This window comes from Buteo buteo, chromosome 4 (assembly GCF_964188355.1).
Source record: "Buteo buteo chromosome 4, bButBut1.hap1.1, whole genome shotgun sequence".
Classification (NCBI taxonomy): Eukaryota; Metazoa; Chordata; class Aves; order Accipitriformes; family Accipitridae; genus Buteo; species Buteo buteo.
In genome coordinates, this window is record NC_134174.1 from 50,155,556 (window position 1) to 50,169,210 (window position 13,655).

Genomic DNA, 13,655 nt, shown 5'->3' on the forward strand with positions numbered 1-13,655 from the left:
AATGAATTTTACATTGAACTGGAATAGCAGGGCCTTTCCAAATAAGGCAGACTTCACAGAAATAATTGGTGTTCACCTGATGTCCACTAAAAAAAGATTCCCTTGGGCCAAGTAAAGAAAAAAAACCCAAACTGGGCACAGAGAACTATGCCAACAAGATCTGGGCAGAGATAAAATGGATCTGGAAGATAACATGAGAAACGGAATACAACGCTATGAAATTATCACCCCTGGATATCATGGAAAAGGAACGAACCCTGAAAAATGGAATGAGAATTGGCATGTTATTACCTAAGTGACAATATCTGAGAAACGGCAATAGGCATAGGTTCACACCAACTGCCTGCATCCCCAGCAAACCTGGCAGCAAATTATGGGTAGAATCAAACTAGTCTGCTCCTTCTGGCATGGGCAACATTTTCACCCTGTTCAACAACACTGATCAAAAATTGAATAGCTCAGAGCTGCCTCTTGTCCAGAGCTAACCTGCTTGCAAGGAACCTTTGACAAAGTAGACAGTGCCTCCATAGCAGATTTTAGGTTTCTTATTTATCTAGGCTTTCCAGAAAGTTGCCAAAGAAGTTTTAACCCCTGAGCAGAAGTTAACTGCCTTGATCTTGCTCACGCTAGTTGTCTGAATTGCCATCAACTTCACCAGGACAAACTTGTACCATGGAAAAAGGAAATCCCTGGGAGAGGTGCCTAATGGTTTTGAATACACTAACAGTCCATCTCCCAAATACACTCAGCTTATGTGCAATTGATGTGACAAATGCAGCAGCAGATCCATCATTTTGTTAAATGTTTTAGAAGACATTAGGCAATCTCATAATAATAGAGAAAGGTGTCTTACAAACTGCTGAGTTCACTTCTGTGGGAAACACCTTTTATTACCACTGGAAATACACCAACAGTATGTTTTGTGAGGCGAAGGCAAGTGCTGTTTTCTGGAGTCTCACGCCAACATGGAACTGTAACCTTATTGCAGTGTCAGCACCAAGACAGAAACCTCTAGCAGCCATGCAGGAACAATACTTTATCCAGCTCTCAGTTATAGTGCCTGAGCCAGAAATATGGACAGAATAAAGAATGAAAAAGTTTGTGAGTGTGCATGACTGCCCACAGCTGCACAAAATGTGGAGGAGAAAGCCACCTTGATTCAAAGTTGCTGTACAAAAAGTCTTGTCACTTGAGCTCTGCTTTGGTGATCCCCAAGCCAAAAGCAGAAGAGAAGCTGATCCATACAGCCCCAGGGTAAAAATGACAGAGACAGAGCCTTACACACCATCAACTTGAAGAAATTAAAGGAACAGACCAGGAAAGTATTGACTGGCAATTCTCAGCCTTCTGCACCTGACAGCGCAAGCCGCCAATTGGTTTGGCTATCTTGCCATTTCCAGTTTGATGTCACATGGGAAACAAAACTTCTCTTTGTCCTGACTGCTATTTGAAGCCAGCATTTATATCCCAAAGGAAGAGGCTTCCTTAAAGATGCTGGTTTCCTAACCCTACAAGACACATACCAAACACCACCCAGAGCTCTAGCTAATTAACCTTTTATCTCCTAAGCTCTCTGCCCTTTTGCTGGAATCATACCATGAAAACATCACTCTTGCTCCTGCACCTGGTTTTCCATCCTTCCCTGTGATCTCAGTGCCTTTGGCTGAAATTCTGAATTCCCATCTCCTCCAGGCCAGCCCTTTACATTCAGCTTCCCTGCAGCCTGACAGCCAGATGTGGAGCTCAGCCTGAGGGCCACTTCACTTTCCTTTTCAGACTGAAAAGTTGCATCAGCAACTGACAGCTATTTGGTTATATCTTTTTTAATAATTTGACTTGCATATGTCTGATCAACTGAAAAGTGCTCACAGCTGCTGGAAAAAGCAGACAACAGAGTGTCCAGCTTGCCCTGTGGATGCAACAGAGGAACCAGGATTCAATTTCTCAACAGGAATGCCTCCAGATCACACTGGACACAAGAATCAGTCCAGGAAGCCAAGCTGCTATACACAAACCATAAACTATCTGTCAACACCCAGAACTGATCCTGCCCAACTTTCTAAATAACCCAGACCCACAATGTTGTTCTGTTGAATCTCTAGAGCTCTGCCAACATTTCTTGGACTGCCCATCTCCAGCTGTCATGATATTGAGACCCATATTCTCCATACATTCATATTTCAAAGGCAGAAGCTGGGAATGAAAGTGTTACCCATTTCTAAAGCCTTCCCTGCACAGAGGTACCCACAAGATGTCAGAACAAGCAGCAGCTCACCACCATTCCCATTACACAGGTAACAAACCCGTTGAGCAGGAGGAGAGTTTTTTGCTCCCAACAACTTCCTAAAGTGCCTGGTGCAGACATGGCAGCATAGCACACCAGGTAGGCTGGTACCTGTACCTGCAGGACACTAGTAATCTGAGAATACAATCCAGGAAATAATCTAACACCTGCAGCAAGGAATACAAGGGGATGAATACATTTTATGCATTTAAATCAAAGGGTCCTTATAACTCCGGCCTGAAACACTTAGGAAAACTAGAAAAGTATAGTAACCATGGGAATATTTTCTTGCTTCTGGGCAGAGAGAGGTTAGTTAAGTACAGCCCTGGGCACATCAGTTATATGCAGTTAGACTCAGCTCAGAATCTGTTTACACAGAACTAGGAGTACATGTCATGGATTTGGGTTGTAGCTTTTATTTGTACAGTCCTCATCTAGGCTTCAGAGCTTTTCAGTATTAATCATAACATAAAAATAAATTAGATAAAAGATAGCAGAGCAGATAAGACAGCAATCCACACAGTACTTCCAGTCTGGTTACAAACTGTGGTGGATAGCAAGGTTTCCAAATTCTTTTGAAATATTGGAGTGCTCCAGGAATAACATGATGGATTTAGACTCAAGACACTGAAGAACTATGCAAGAAAACAAACCCTTTGATTTACACTCAAGTAAATCTTCCTCTGGATTAATCTGCCCAGCTCTGAGATAACATGTAGATTTTTTTACACAGCCTAACATAAACAAATCGTTCATGTGCAGTGAATGGTGGGGTAGCAGAAAGGAAAGCAGTTTGGGAGCATATACTTTCCAAGGAACGGAAAAACACTTTGTCATTCACTCCAAGTTTGGCTTTCAGAAGTGCTGCCAGAGCACTGAGTGTTTGATATAATCAGTCTGCTACCAAGAGCTTCATTTGAGCAGATTGCTGCCTGCATCTCGGGGCTGGGCGATTCCCAAAACAGCAGGGGGTCTGGGTAACATCACCTCACCCACTTCTGCTCTCCCTCAGCTAAACATGACACAGCAATTGTGCCTAGGGCTTCAGCCTGGTGAAGCTAGTGGGACTCATGCAACTGGCATTACTGGTCCCCGGGGGATACAAGGCTATGAGACTGGCAATTTTTCAGCAGTAAACGAAATGAGCCTTCACAACTGGGCATCACATACTTTTTTCCCCCATCTTCTGCCATCAGCAGCATCAGTCTGATGTTTCACTGCTCATTGCAGGAACAAGACACAGTGCTGCAACATGGACCAAGGTGGGACGGGTCCTTGTTTAGCCTGCACAGACCTTACAGAAAAAAAAAAACCCAACAACCAAATACGTCTTGATTTGTGTTCCCAGATTTTATTAACAGTAAGCCTAACTTCAGCAGCAATGCCCTCCCTGCCAGTCCTGGCTGGACTCAGCTCTTCGCCCATAAACTCCAGTCTCTGCCCCCCAAGGAGTCTCAGCTCCCTCGGGCTGGTTTTGAGCACAGTCTCTGCCGCACAGCCCGTCGCCCACAGGCTGTGAGCACACAGGTGCTGAGCTCTGCTGGGGGAAAAATATCTCAGCTCCACAGTTGTCTGCTTCAAAATCCCTGCTGTGTCTGTTAGTTTGTTTTCTTCACCAGCAATGTTTTAAGAACAGCTGAGCACTTGGATTCCCCTTTCCCTAGGACTGAAAACCAAGCAAACCCAGCTAGCACACACAGCTGCTCCTTCATCTAGAAAGAAGTGTTTTGCATCTGGCTAGGCCACTCCTCAAAAACATGGTGAGAAAACACACTTGGATAACAGTCAATTAACACAACAAAAGACACTTGGAAGTAGTACTTTGCATGCATGCTAAATGCTATCCCTTCAGCCAGCATCTTCTGGGTTTCTACCCCACGCATTTTCTCCATGGAAGGAAAACTTACCTATTCTCTTCTTGGCACACGTCAGGCAACATACTGTTTCCTCAAGACACAGACCTCTTGTTGGGATAGCCAAATAAAGCCCGAAATAGCAATATGGGTTCTTCAAGCAGTTTCTCTCTAGTGGTGCATCCACCAGATTCCTATCACTGGCAAGCCTTTGCCAAGTGACTGTGTGTATTGCACTGTAACAACTGTTATCGAGATCACAGTTGATAAGTGACAGTATGACAGGTTTTGGCACTTAGTCTGACGCACTCCAACATCTTTTCTCACGTGGTTACACTGCACCGCCTGACAGCAGTTTGAAGCAATAGTCCTTATACACCTTCACTGAAACTGAGGCACAGACCTGCATTGACCATCCCAGGGCCACGCTACCTGCTCACAAAGGCAGGATTGGAAAGCAAACCCAGATCTGCCAACCCTCAAGACTCTTGACTTCAGCAACAAACCACCTGATCACAAGTGACATCACTAGGATAGCAAGAGAACCAAGTCTTGTAGCTTTCAAGTCCATTCAAATCAAGGCAGGTCTCGGCTGAAGATGAGGTGCAGCACTGCCAAGAGCAAGCACGGACAGACACACAGACTGCTGTTCAGGGCAGTTTCCCACACCTGAAGCAGGACATGAAGGGCTCTATTTTACACTCCTTTCCAGCAATAGCAGAAGAAACAGCCAGAAGGTTACAGACATCAGCACATTATGTGGAAAGCTAAAGGAATCAAGTGAAATAACTCATGCTAGTTATTTTACAATGCCCCTGGCCCCCACCTACTGTGCTGTGGACAGACTGGTGGGGAGGGTGTGGAAGAAGCAGAAACCATCTCCAGCTCAACAGCTCCCATTACAACCAGCTGACTGCTTAATAGGGAGATCCTGGGTTTGGGGAGTTCTTAGACAAGTACAGCATTAGGTTAGTTAACATGCCTAAATTTACAGCTGTCCCAGAGGGCCACATTTCCTGTACTACAAGCCCCACAAGAAGGGGAAATTAGTTTTTTCCTTCATCAATGTCTGGCTCTGTTCCAGAGGCTTCGGCTTTTTGTCCCTGCAGGAGCTTCCCCAGGGAAGCTATTTCCTTGAGGTCTACTTTCTCCTTGTGCCCGGCCTTTGCCTGAGCAAGGGTTACAGAGGGGCCCCAGCCCCATCTTCAGTCTCCAAGGCTGAGGCTGGCCAGGATGCCTGCAGAGAGACCAGCCTTGCTCTGCATCAAGCAGCATCTTGCTGGCAGACACCCTCAAAGAAAAGGCAATTGCCCAGCAGCTGGTCCTGCAGTTGCCCTCTCTGCTTCCTCTGGTGAGGGACACTGGGACAGGAGCTGGCCCCACCACATCCTTGTGAGGCAGTGAGCACATACACCCCAGAGGGGCCAGCCTGGACCCAGGGTCCCTGTGAGGCTCAGACCCCTCATTCACACACAGCACCCCAAGGTTGCAGCACAGGGTCCCCACCAGCTTCCAGATGTAGGAAATCAAGACTCCTTCCCTTCTAGATAGTGTGGCTGACACCCCCACCCCAAAATCTGAAGTTTAGCCAAAAGGCTGAAGGGGGAGGAGCTGAAGTCATATCTCATCCTGCCCTCCTCCATATACATCTTTTCAGGCTGAAAACTCTGTGAGCAGCAAAATAAGCCCCTGAAAAAAAATCTAGTGACTGTGTGTGACCTTACCCCTGCAGCACATTGTCAACACATTAATTCATTTCAAGATAAAGTTTTAATAGATTCTGACCTCCAGCATCAGAAAGACTTTCCTCAACAGCCACATGGCCTGGCAGCTTGCTCCTCTGTGCATGCAATGCTTGCATGAACTTTGCAATAGAGTCAATGACAAGGGCATACATCAGTTTCTTAAAATTGTTAATTCTGTCTGTAGACACTTCGGATATCCTTAACCTTCTAGCTACTTGCTATCCATAGAGAAATCATTTGGGAAGACAGCCATGACCACACTTTATTGGAAGAAACACACTTAAGACAAGCCTATAAAGATCAATGTTCAACTTGAAAGGTAGTATCATTGCAGGAGTTAGTCAAGGGTATATTGGCTACTGGCTGAATTTCTTGACTATCACACAGCAGGGTTCAGTGAGGCTAGACTAGGCCTTTTTTGCTGCCCACTTAAGCACACAGCACAGCGAGCACGCTCAACAGCAATGAGATGATGGGAGCATGGTTGTGCAAAGGGTTTGGAACACAGGTGAATTTCAGGCTGCAGAAAAGCCACAACTATTCATCCCTGTGTGATCTTGGGCAACTCACTTCTACATATATTTTAACTTGACTGACAGAAAAATAAATTTTATATATAACAGAAGACTGATAAGCAGAACAGTAGATAATGCCTTCAAGGGCTGTCATACACAATGAAGTCTAATATGCTTTCAGGCTATTTTGTACTCTTCAATACCAATGTAGCAACAATTTGCCATTGATTTCAACAGAGGCAGGTTCATTTAAATTGTACTGAAACTTTGTGTAGGTCAGCACAATTCTGGTACAACACTATGGGCAACAGCAAAAGCAGAGATAAACTGAGAGGCCTGGGGGAGTAGGAAACGCCTTCAGTCACACAGTAGCAGCATCCTTCCATTCCTGGTTCGTGTAATGCTTTTAACAAAATGTAATACAATTCACAGATAAAGGCTGCGCTAAAGTTAAATTTGAGGTATGACATGCAGGTCTTGGCAGGGTTGTGAAAGCAATACATGGTGGAGGCCCAACTCGCTGCACAGAAGAGCTGGAATGGTGGCAGAGTCCTCCAAGAAAGGCACAAACAGTGTCTCTGTACATGCCAAGAGGAGGCACAAGGGAACCAAGGGGTTCCAGAAAGTGTTAGGGAGGAGAAAATTTCAGAGGAATTGAATGAAGGAGGAAAGATTGCACATGCAAGTCAGACAAGTCTTTTCCACAGGAACGGCATGCAAACTTTGTGAGCCTGTGTTGGCCTAAGCAGTAGCAACCAGTATCATCCCACTGCACATGGCACAACTCTCACAGCCCAGCCTGAGGATATGAACATGCAACAGCTCAGACCCAGGGCAGATCAGATAGCAAATGTATAGAAAGAGCCACATTCCCCCAGGCCTTCCACAGGGGCTTAGGAAAGGGTAAGGGATGAGTCAGCAAGACAAGCTCAGGCAGCACAGGCAGAAGACATGCCCTGGCTGCTTGCTGGGCTGGCAGTGCCAGCAGGACTCAGTCATCAGCTGCAAGCAGAGCCCAAGACAGAGCAGCCAGATGGAGAGGACTCAGTGGGCTGGAGCTATGTAGGACAGCCTGTAGGAGACATTGCAGCTCCTCTGTACAGAAAGGCTGAATTATGCACTGCTCCTGGGATCCAAGGGACAAAACTAAAAGCTGCTCATCTGGCAGCAGAGAGACTTCAGCAAAGAGCAGCACAGGGCTTTAAAAGAGATTGCTATTGGGTGAGTCACATACAGAATAAACCTCTTAACTGTCATAGCCACTACTGAGAAAGCAACTGAGCAGAACAGCCTTTCTGCAAACCAACTTCATCTTCACTGAATTTACATCACTACGTAACACAGCTGACAAATAAACAGCAAACAATACCTGTTAACAAATGAAACTTTTCCACCTCAGACATTCCTGAAGTACAGGTTTGCTTCCAAACAGTAACAGAGGAAAAAGGGACCCCCTTTCCTGAGCCATCCATCTGCACTCACCCTCCACCCCAACAGCTGTAGAGCTTCAGTTCTGCCTAATACCTCTCCAGATTTATTGGATGCCCAGCTAGAAGGCTCTGATTGTTCCTTGTTGCAGTATTTTGCCATGGGTGAGGAATGTGGGAGGGATCCATAATATTTTTATGACTATTATATGACCTTCTCTTAACTTGATGGGACAAGTCACAGGGCTCTCACTGAGAAAAGGGCAAGCATCCCTTGAAATGGATGCTCATGGAGAGGCATGGAGGTCAAATCAACAGTGGAGCCTGAACACTGGTAGGAGTTTTAATTATGAATTATGAATCTAGCTACTATACATTGCTATTTTGGGAGCTGCTAAATTAACAGGCAAGTAAGAAACAGGAGGATCTTCTCAAAAGATAGGGCACTTCCACCTCCCACCCATTAAGGGATTGTGAAATCTTTAAGTCCTGGATCTGAAACAGCAGTGATTTATGTTGCCTGATTTATGAAGGTCACAGAGCACCAAAGCAAAACCTGGCCTCCACTTCTGTCTCTCCTCATGCCAAGGGCAAAGCTAATCCCCCAGAATCCCTCTCACCAGCACAGATTACATTGCTTAAAAAAAGGGTATCGTCTTCCCTCAGTTCACTTGACATAGTCTGGAAAGTAAAGTTGCATGGTTTCTGACTAGAGCTAGATAATGCAACATCTCTCATAAGAAAATGTTGCCATGTTAAAAGCTGAGAGTTTTGCAAGCAGACATGAATCTAAAGCAAGAATAACTTCAATTAAAAGTGGAAATATCAGATTAAGAGAACTTGGATTCAGTAAAAGAGAATTTCACCTCCTCCCAAGACCTCCTTTATTTGCCTTTCTGAAAAAAGGTTAAAATTTCCTTTGATTTTTGTGCTAGAGTTGAAACAAATTTTACCACAGGTGACAGGAGATTCATAATCCTGCAGTCCCCATCCTAGGAAATTTCATATCTGTTAACTGAAAATGCTGCCACAGCTATCCCATAAAGGTGTTAAGCCACTGACCCAGTGACAGTAAGTGAAATTTGTATCTGCTGACACCCCTGAGAGGCAACCTTAGCATCAAAGGCAAGCTAAGCCCCAGCTCCTTTCAGGGTTCAGGAGACCCCAGTGTGGTAGGGAAAACCCCATTCCCAGGAGAGCAGAGTCACTGTGGGGTGTTGAGGGTTCACAGCAGGCACACCTGCAGAGAGGGAGGGTTTCAGCACCTTTTCTCACCAGAGCACAGCAGTATTAGGAGCCTGGACACTCAGCAATTAGCTCCCTGGAAGCACTGCTGCTCACACCAACTCCAGGCAAGCTGGCAGTTGGATGCAGAGGCTGCTTGAACCTCAAAACCCTGCTCATGTGCCCTGCTTTTTTGCCAGCAAAGCACAAAACAGGCCGGGGAGACTCACACTGTTAACAAGTTTTGGGGGAAAAAAAAAGTACTTTTTCATTCTCCTCATAATTAAAGCTCTTCTCATCAGAGGGCATGAGGGCAATTTACCTCCTCAAGGGGAGGGGGCTGCTGGTGTTCAGCTAATGGAAACAGGCTGCTGGCTAACGGGTGGTCCACAAGCCCTGTTTGTTTGTGCAGGGAGCAATCCCAGCCATGTCAGGTAAGCAGCACGCTGCCCTTGCTGCTCTCAGTAACTACACTCACAAACTGCCTCACTCAGCAGCTATACAAAGTCTACTGAGGACAAGACTGCTGAGCAGGAATTTAGCACTGTTTACACCACCAGCTTGGGTGAGCGGCACCATGTCCCCCAAGGACTCCAACACCACCAGCAGAGCCCTCACTGCTGCAGGATGGCCAGGGAAACAAACCCTGGGGCTTGAAGGAGAGTTATGTATTTCAGACTCATGAAAGTTTCATTTACTCTGCTGTAATTGCTAGCAGACGGAATGAGTTGCACTGAACACAGCATTTCTACCAAATATGTTTATGGCAAGAAAAAACCTTTCAGCTGGGACCAAAGCTATTTGTGGACACCAACCAGCTCCAGCAGACCTTTCAGGAGAACAGTCACTAGAGTTGCAGCAGGCTGTGTGCCACCAGAGATGCTGACAGGAACAGATCCACTCCACGCCCTCCACGTGTGTAGGGACAAAACATATTCTGAGCTTGTTTTCATTCCACTTTAGAAGCAGAACCAAACATGAAGCCCTAGACTGTAACAAAATGGGACTAGCTGCCCCTGCCCATCTAACCAGCAGCTATAACACTAGGCTAGTGACAGCACCAAAACCTATGGCTCGTCATACATTGCCTAGCTGATTAATTAACATCAGCTGATAATTTCTTATTTTCTTCCCTATCTTTGCACCAGACCTCACTCCCAGCAGTAGCTCAGCTGAAGCCCATAAACCCAAGGCCTCTGTTTTGCACAGACCCACTGGCAAGCAGTGAAACACTCATGTCTCACTCAAAGCACCTTGCTAACACATGGGAAACAAAACCGAGCAGGCCCCAGAGTACATATGCTGTAGCATCGAGGTTCATTTTGCTACCGCTGAGGGTATCACCTGGCCCCCACTAGGGTCACTTGCTCATTGCAGCCTTCTTAGCTACCAAGCCCCCCAGTTTCCAGCAGAGCCAGGCACAGCACAAGCTCCTGCCTGCTCTGCCAGGCACTCAGCAGTGCAGCTCCGACCCACAGGGTAGTGTGCTCCCCTGGATGAGACACTCACCTTCAGAGCCAGCCTTTCACCCAGGTGTCTCCAGCTCCTACTGCCAGGCAGGTCCTTCTTGCAAGGTGCTATTTTGGTGGGGAAGGAAAAAAAAAAAGAAAAATAAAAACAGTGGGAGAGTAAAAAAAAAAGAAAAGGAGACCCATGAGGTGGTCAGTTTGGTTGGAACCTCCAAGAGCAAAAAAGAGGCAACCCAGTTGCCCTGGGTGCACACCTATGCTTCCAAACCCAGACATCAAGTAACAGCAGCAACAGAGGGGCAGGGGTCACTCACTGATACCTCAAAGCCTGCTTCCCAAACCATAAGTAGCTGTACCCAGCTTACAGCTGCCTTCTCCACAAGAACAAACATCACCCAACAAAACTTACCCAGTTGCTGCCTTTGGTATTTAAGTATTCTGCTGTGCTCCCATAGGCCACCACAACCAGCCAAGCCCACCCTTCACCTGAGAGGTGACCTCCTCTCTCAGGTGAAGCCAATCTTGGCTCCTAAAATCCCAACCACAATTCCCTCAGGTGCAGCCTGGGAAGCAGAAAAAAGGCTGGGAAGAAACAAACACATGGATGCTAGCCAGTAGATGAGTGACAATATCTGTTGTTAACCCCAGATCACAGCTTTAAGTGTTGGGATAATCCTGTAACAACATGCTGAGAACATTTCTCGAGGGCATGATGGCAAGCTGTGCTTGGGCAAGCTGTGGCGGTGCACAGTATAAAGTGAAGTTCACAGATACAAATATGTTTGTGATCAGGCACGCGGTCTGTTTGCATAACAATGTGCCTGAAACATTGCTTTCTTTTTAATGGGAACAATTTGTCAAAGGGTTTGTACCTCAAAGCAAGTTAAAACTTTGTGCTTTAAATTAATAAGAATGCTTCTCTTTCCTAAATTTCTGGATGTTTCTGCCATCCAGAAACAAGGCAATGCCAGCTGGTTTGTAGTCAGCAGCAGAGAGGAGACAGTCCAAGCAAAGAGCTTATTAACAATCCACAATCTGAAAGTCATCTGATTTTTTAAATTTTTTTCCCTTCCAGAAAAGGCTGTATATAATTAGAAAATTGTGAGGAATCATGAGGTAGAGTTGGAGAAAGAGGTAAGAAAATTTCATGCATCTTTGGAGATTTTGTTCTGGTTTTTGCTGCAATTTTGACTCAAAAATATACCATGAGCTGTAGCACAAGCTCAGCAGGACCATGTTCACAGAATATCATCTGCTGAAGTCTGTCTACCTCCAACCTGATCTTAACTGAGAATTTCTGAATAATAAATGCTATTTTCAATGTTTGTTTTGACCAATTTTATACAAACATTTCCTGTGAAGAAGACAAAGGCAAATCTGAGACAAGTTACTCCTATTTGGCACCAAAGCCTCATCTGAAGCTATTCCTCAAACTCAACCCTGTTGCCCACAAGCAGACCAGATCTTTCCCCTGCCACCTTCAACGGGTGTTGTGGTGCTGGCAAGGGGAGAGGGCAACCCAGCAGCTGCACCATGCCCACAGTTGAGCAACGGTCCTGTCTAATGTTTCATTTTTAATAAGTATTCCCAACTGAAAAGAAAATGCTGCCCCACAGCATGTTTCTAGTAAACAAAAGAAGACAAACGCATACCAGACACAAGGAGTGTGGGAGGAAGAGTAATGCATAATCAGCTTCCAGCTGTCATCGCATGGTTTCTCCTTCTAGGGGGGTTTGCACTGAGGGAACAGTGGCAAATCTCCTGGGGGCTCACATGAGGAGAGGCCTGACTTAAAGCACTGCATCTAGAAACCTCAGGCCTGACTCTGGTCAGATTTACATGATAACCAAAAATGATAAAATCAGTATAAGACTGTCTCTATACAGACACATATATATAGACAGTCATAAGACTGGGTGGATGAAACTGAGTCGTTTTTGCAATTGCTGGGCAAAGGCAAGTCGTATTCAAGTGCAGCTTCCCCTGAGAGAATGTTTAAAGAAGGGTCTGAATCTGACCCCATTCACGTTCAAAGATGACCTCAACTTCTGGCCCTTTTTCCCGCAGCAGGAGGCACCAGCATTCATGGCCACACAGCCAAGCAAGCCCTGTAGTTACCTCCAGCCTCCTCAGTTTTCACTCATATGCCCCCTCCCTAACCTTCATGAATCTTCTTCCATCCTGTTTTTTAGCTTATTAAGTCTGTGGTGGCCTCTCAAACGTACTAAATATAAATGTGTGGACCCAGCTATGTAAATAAAGTGGCCCATGTGGTGAGCACACATGAGGGCAGGGGGCCTTTCCCATGGAAGGGAAGGCTGATTGCCAAGCAAATCCCAAGCCCTGCACTCCTGCACAGAGAAAGGGAGCCTAAGATATAGGAGCAGCCACAATGTTTTTTAAAATAGCTAATCTTTTTCTCTACCTAGGGTGGGAAAAGCCAGTTATTGGCAGTGCTAGGATCTGCCTCCAGCACCAGGAGATGGAGATCTGGAGGAAAGACAGTCAGGGGACAGGAGGATGTGTAGGGAGGAATTTTTATGGATGAGTGGTATGCAACCAGAAAGGGAAGCATTTCACCCGTCTTACTGTTGCTGGTATATGTGTACATCAGTGTTGACCAGGGTGCACACTGTATGGGGGTAGCTCTGGGCATGTTGGGAATAATTTATTTGAGCGACTCCCTTGTTCCTTCCTGAAAGAGAAGCTCAGACTGGAAAAATAGGTCAGGGGGACAGTTCAGGAGAAGACTGCCAGACAGCTGCCTCTCCATCTCCTGTGCAATATCCCATGGCAGCAGGGGATCTGACCCTCTGTCAGACGAGCGGATGTGCCCGGGGCTGCATGTAGTGTGGTGGGACTGGGTGTGCGAACTGCAAGCTCTCGCTGATGCACACCCTCTTCTAGGTTAGAGGGTGACTTTGCTACCTGCCCCACAGTGAGTCTCTTCTGACTAAAGAGGTCTTCATCAAGCTGCCTGCTCTGATACTGTCCTCTGTGCCTCCTCATAGGTGCAAAGGGGCAGGAGGAAGGTGGTCCAGGGCACGTGGCCACCTAAGAGGGTGAGCTCTCAGGTTGGGACAGCAGTGAGAGCGCACCCAAGCTCTGGCTTGCTGTCACACTATCACAGCACTGAGC

The 13,655-nt window shown here is 46.2% G+C and overlaps 1 long non-coding RNA gene across 1 annotated transcript in view; it reads right to left on the bottom strand.

Moving 5' to 3' along the window:
• Positions 1–10,924, bottom strand: part of LOC142030655 (uncharacterized) — a 74,102-nt gene extending 63,178 nt beyond the window's left edge. Inside the window, exons 1-2 of the long non-coding RNA XR_012650233.1 lie at positions 10,838–10,924; positions 10,558–10,625 (exon numbers count right to left, since the gene is read on the bottom strand). This is a non-coding gene — a long non-coding RNA (uncharacterized LOC142030655). The remainder of the gene's footprint in view (positions 1–10,557; positions 10,626–10,837) is intronic.
• Between the last annotated feature and the right edge of the window lie 2,731 nt (positions 10,925–13,655).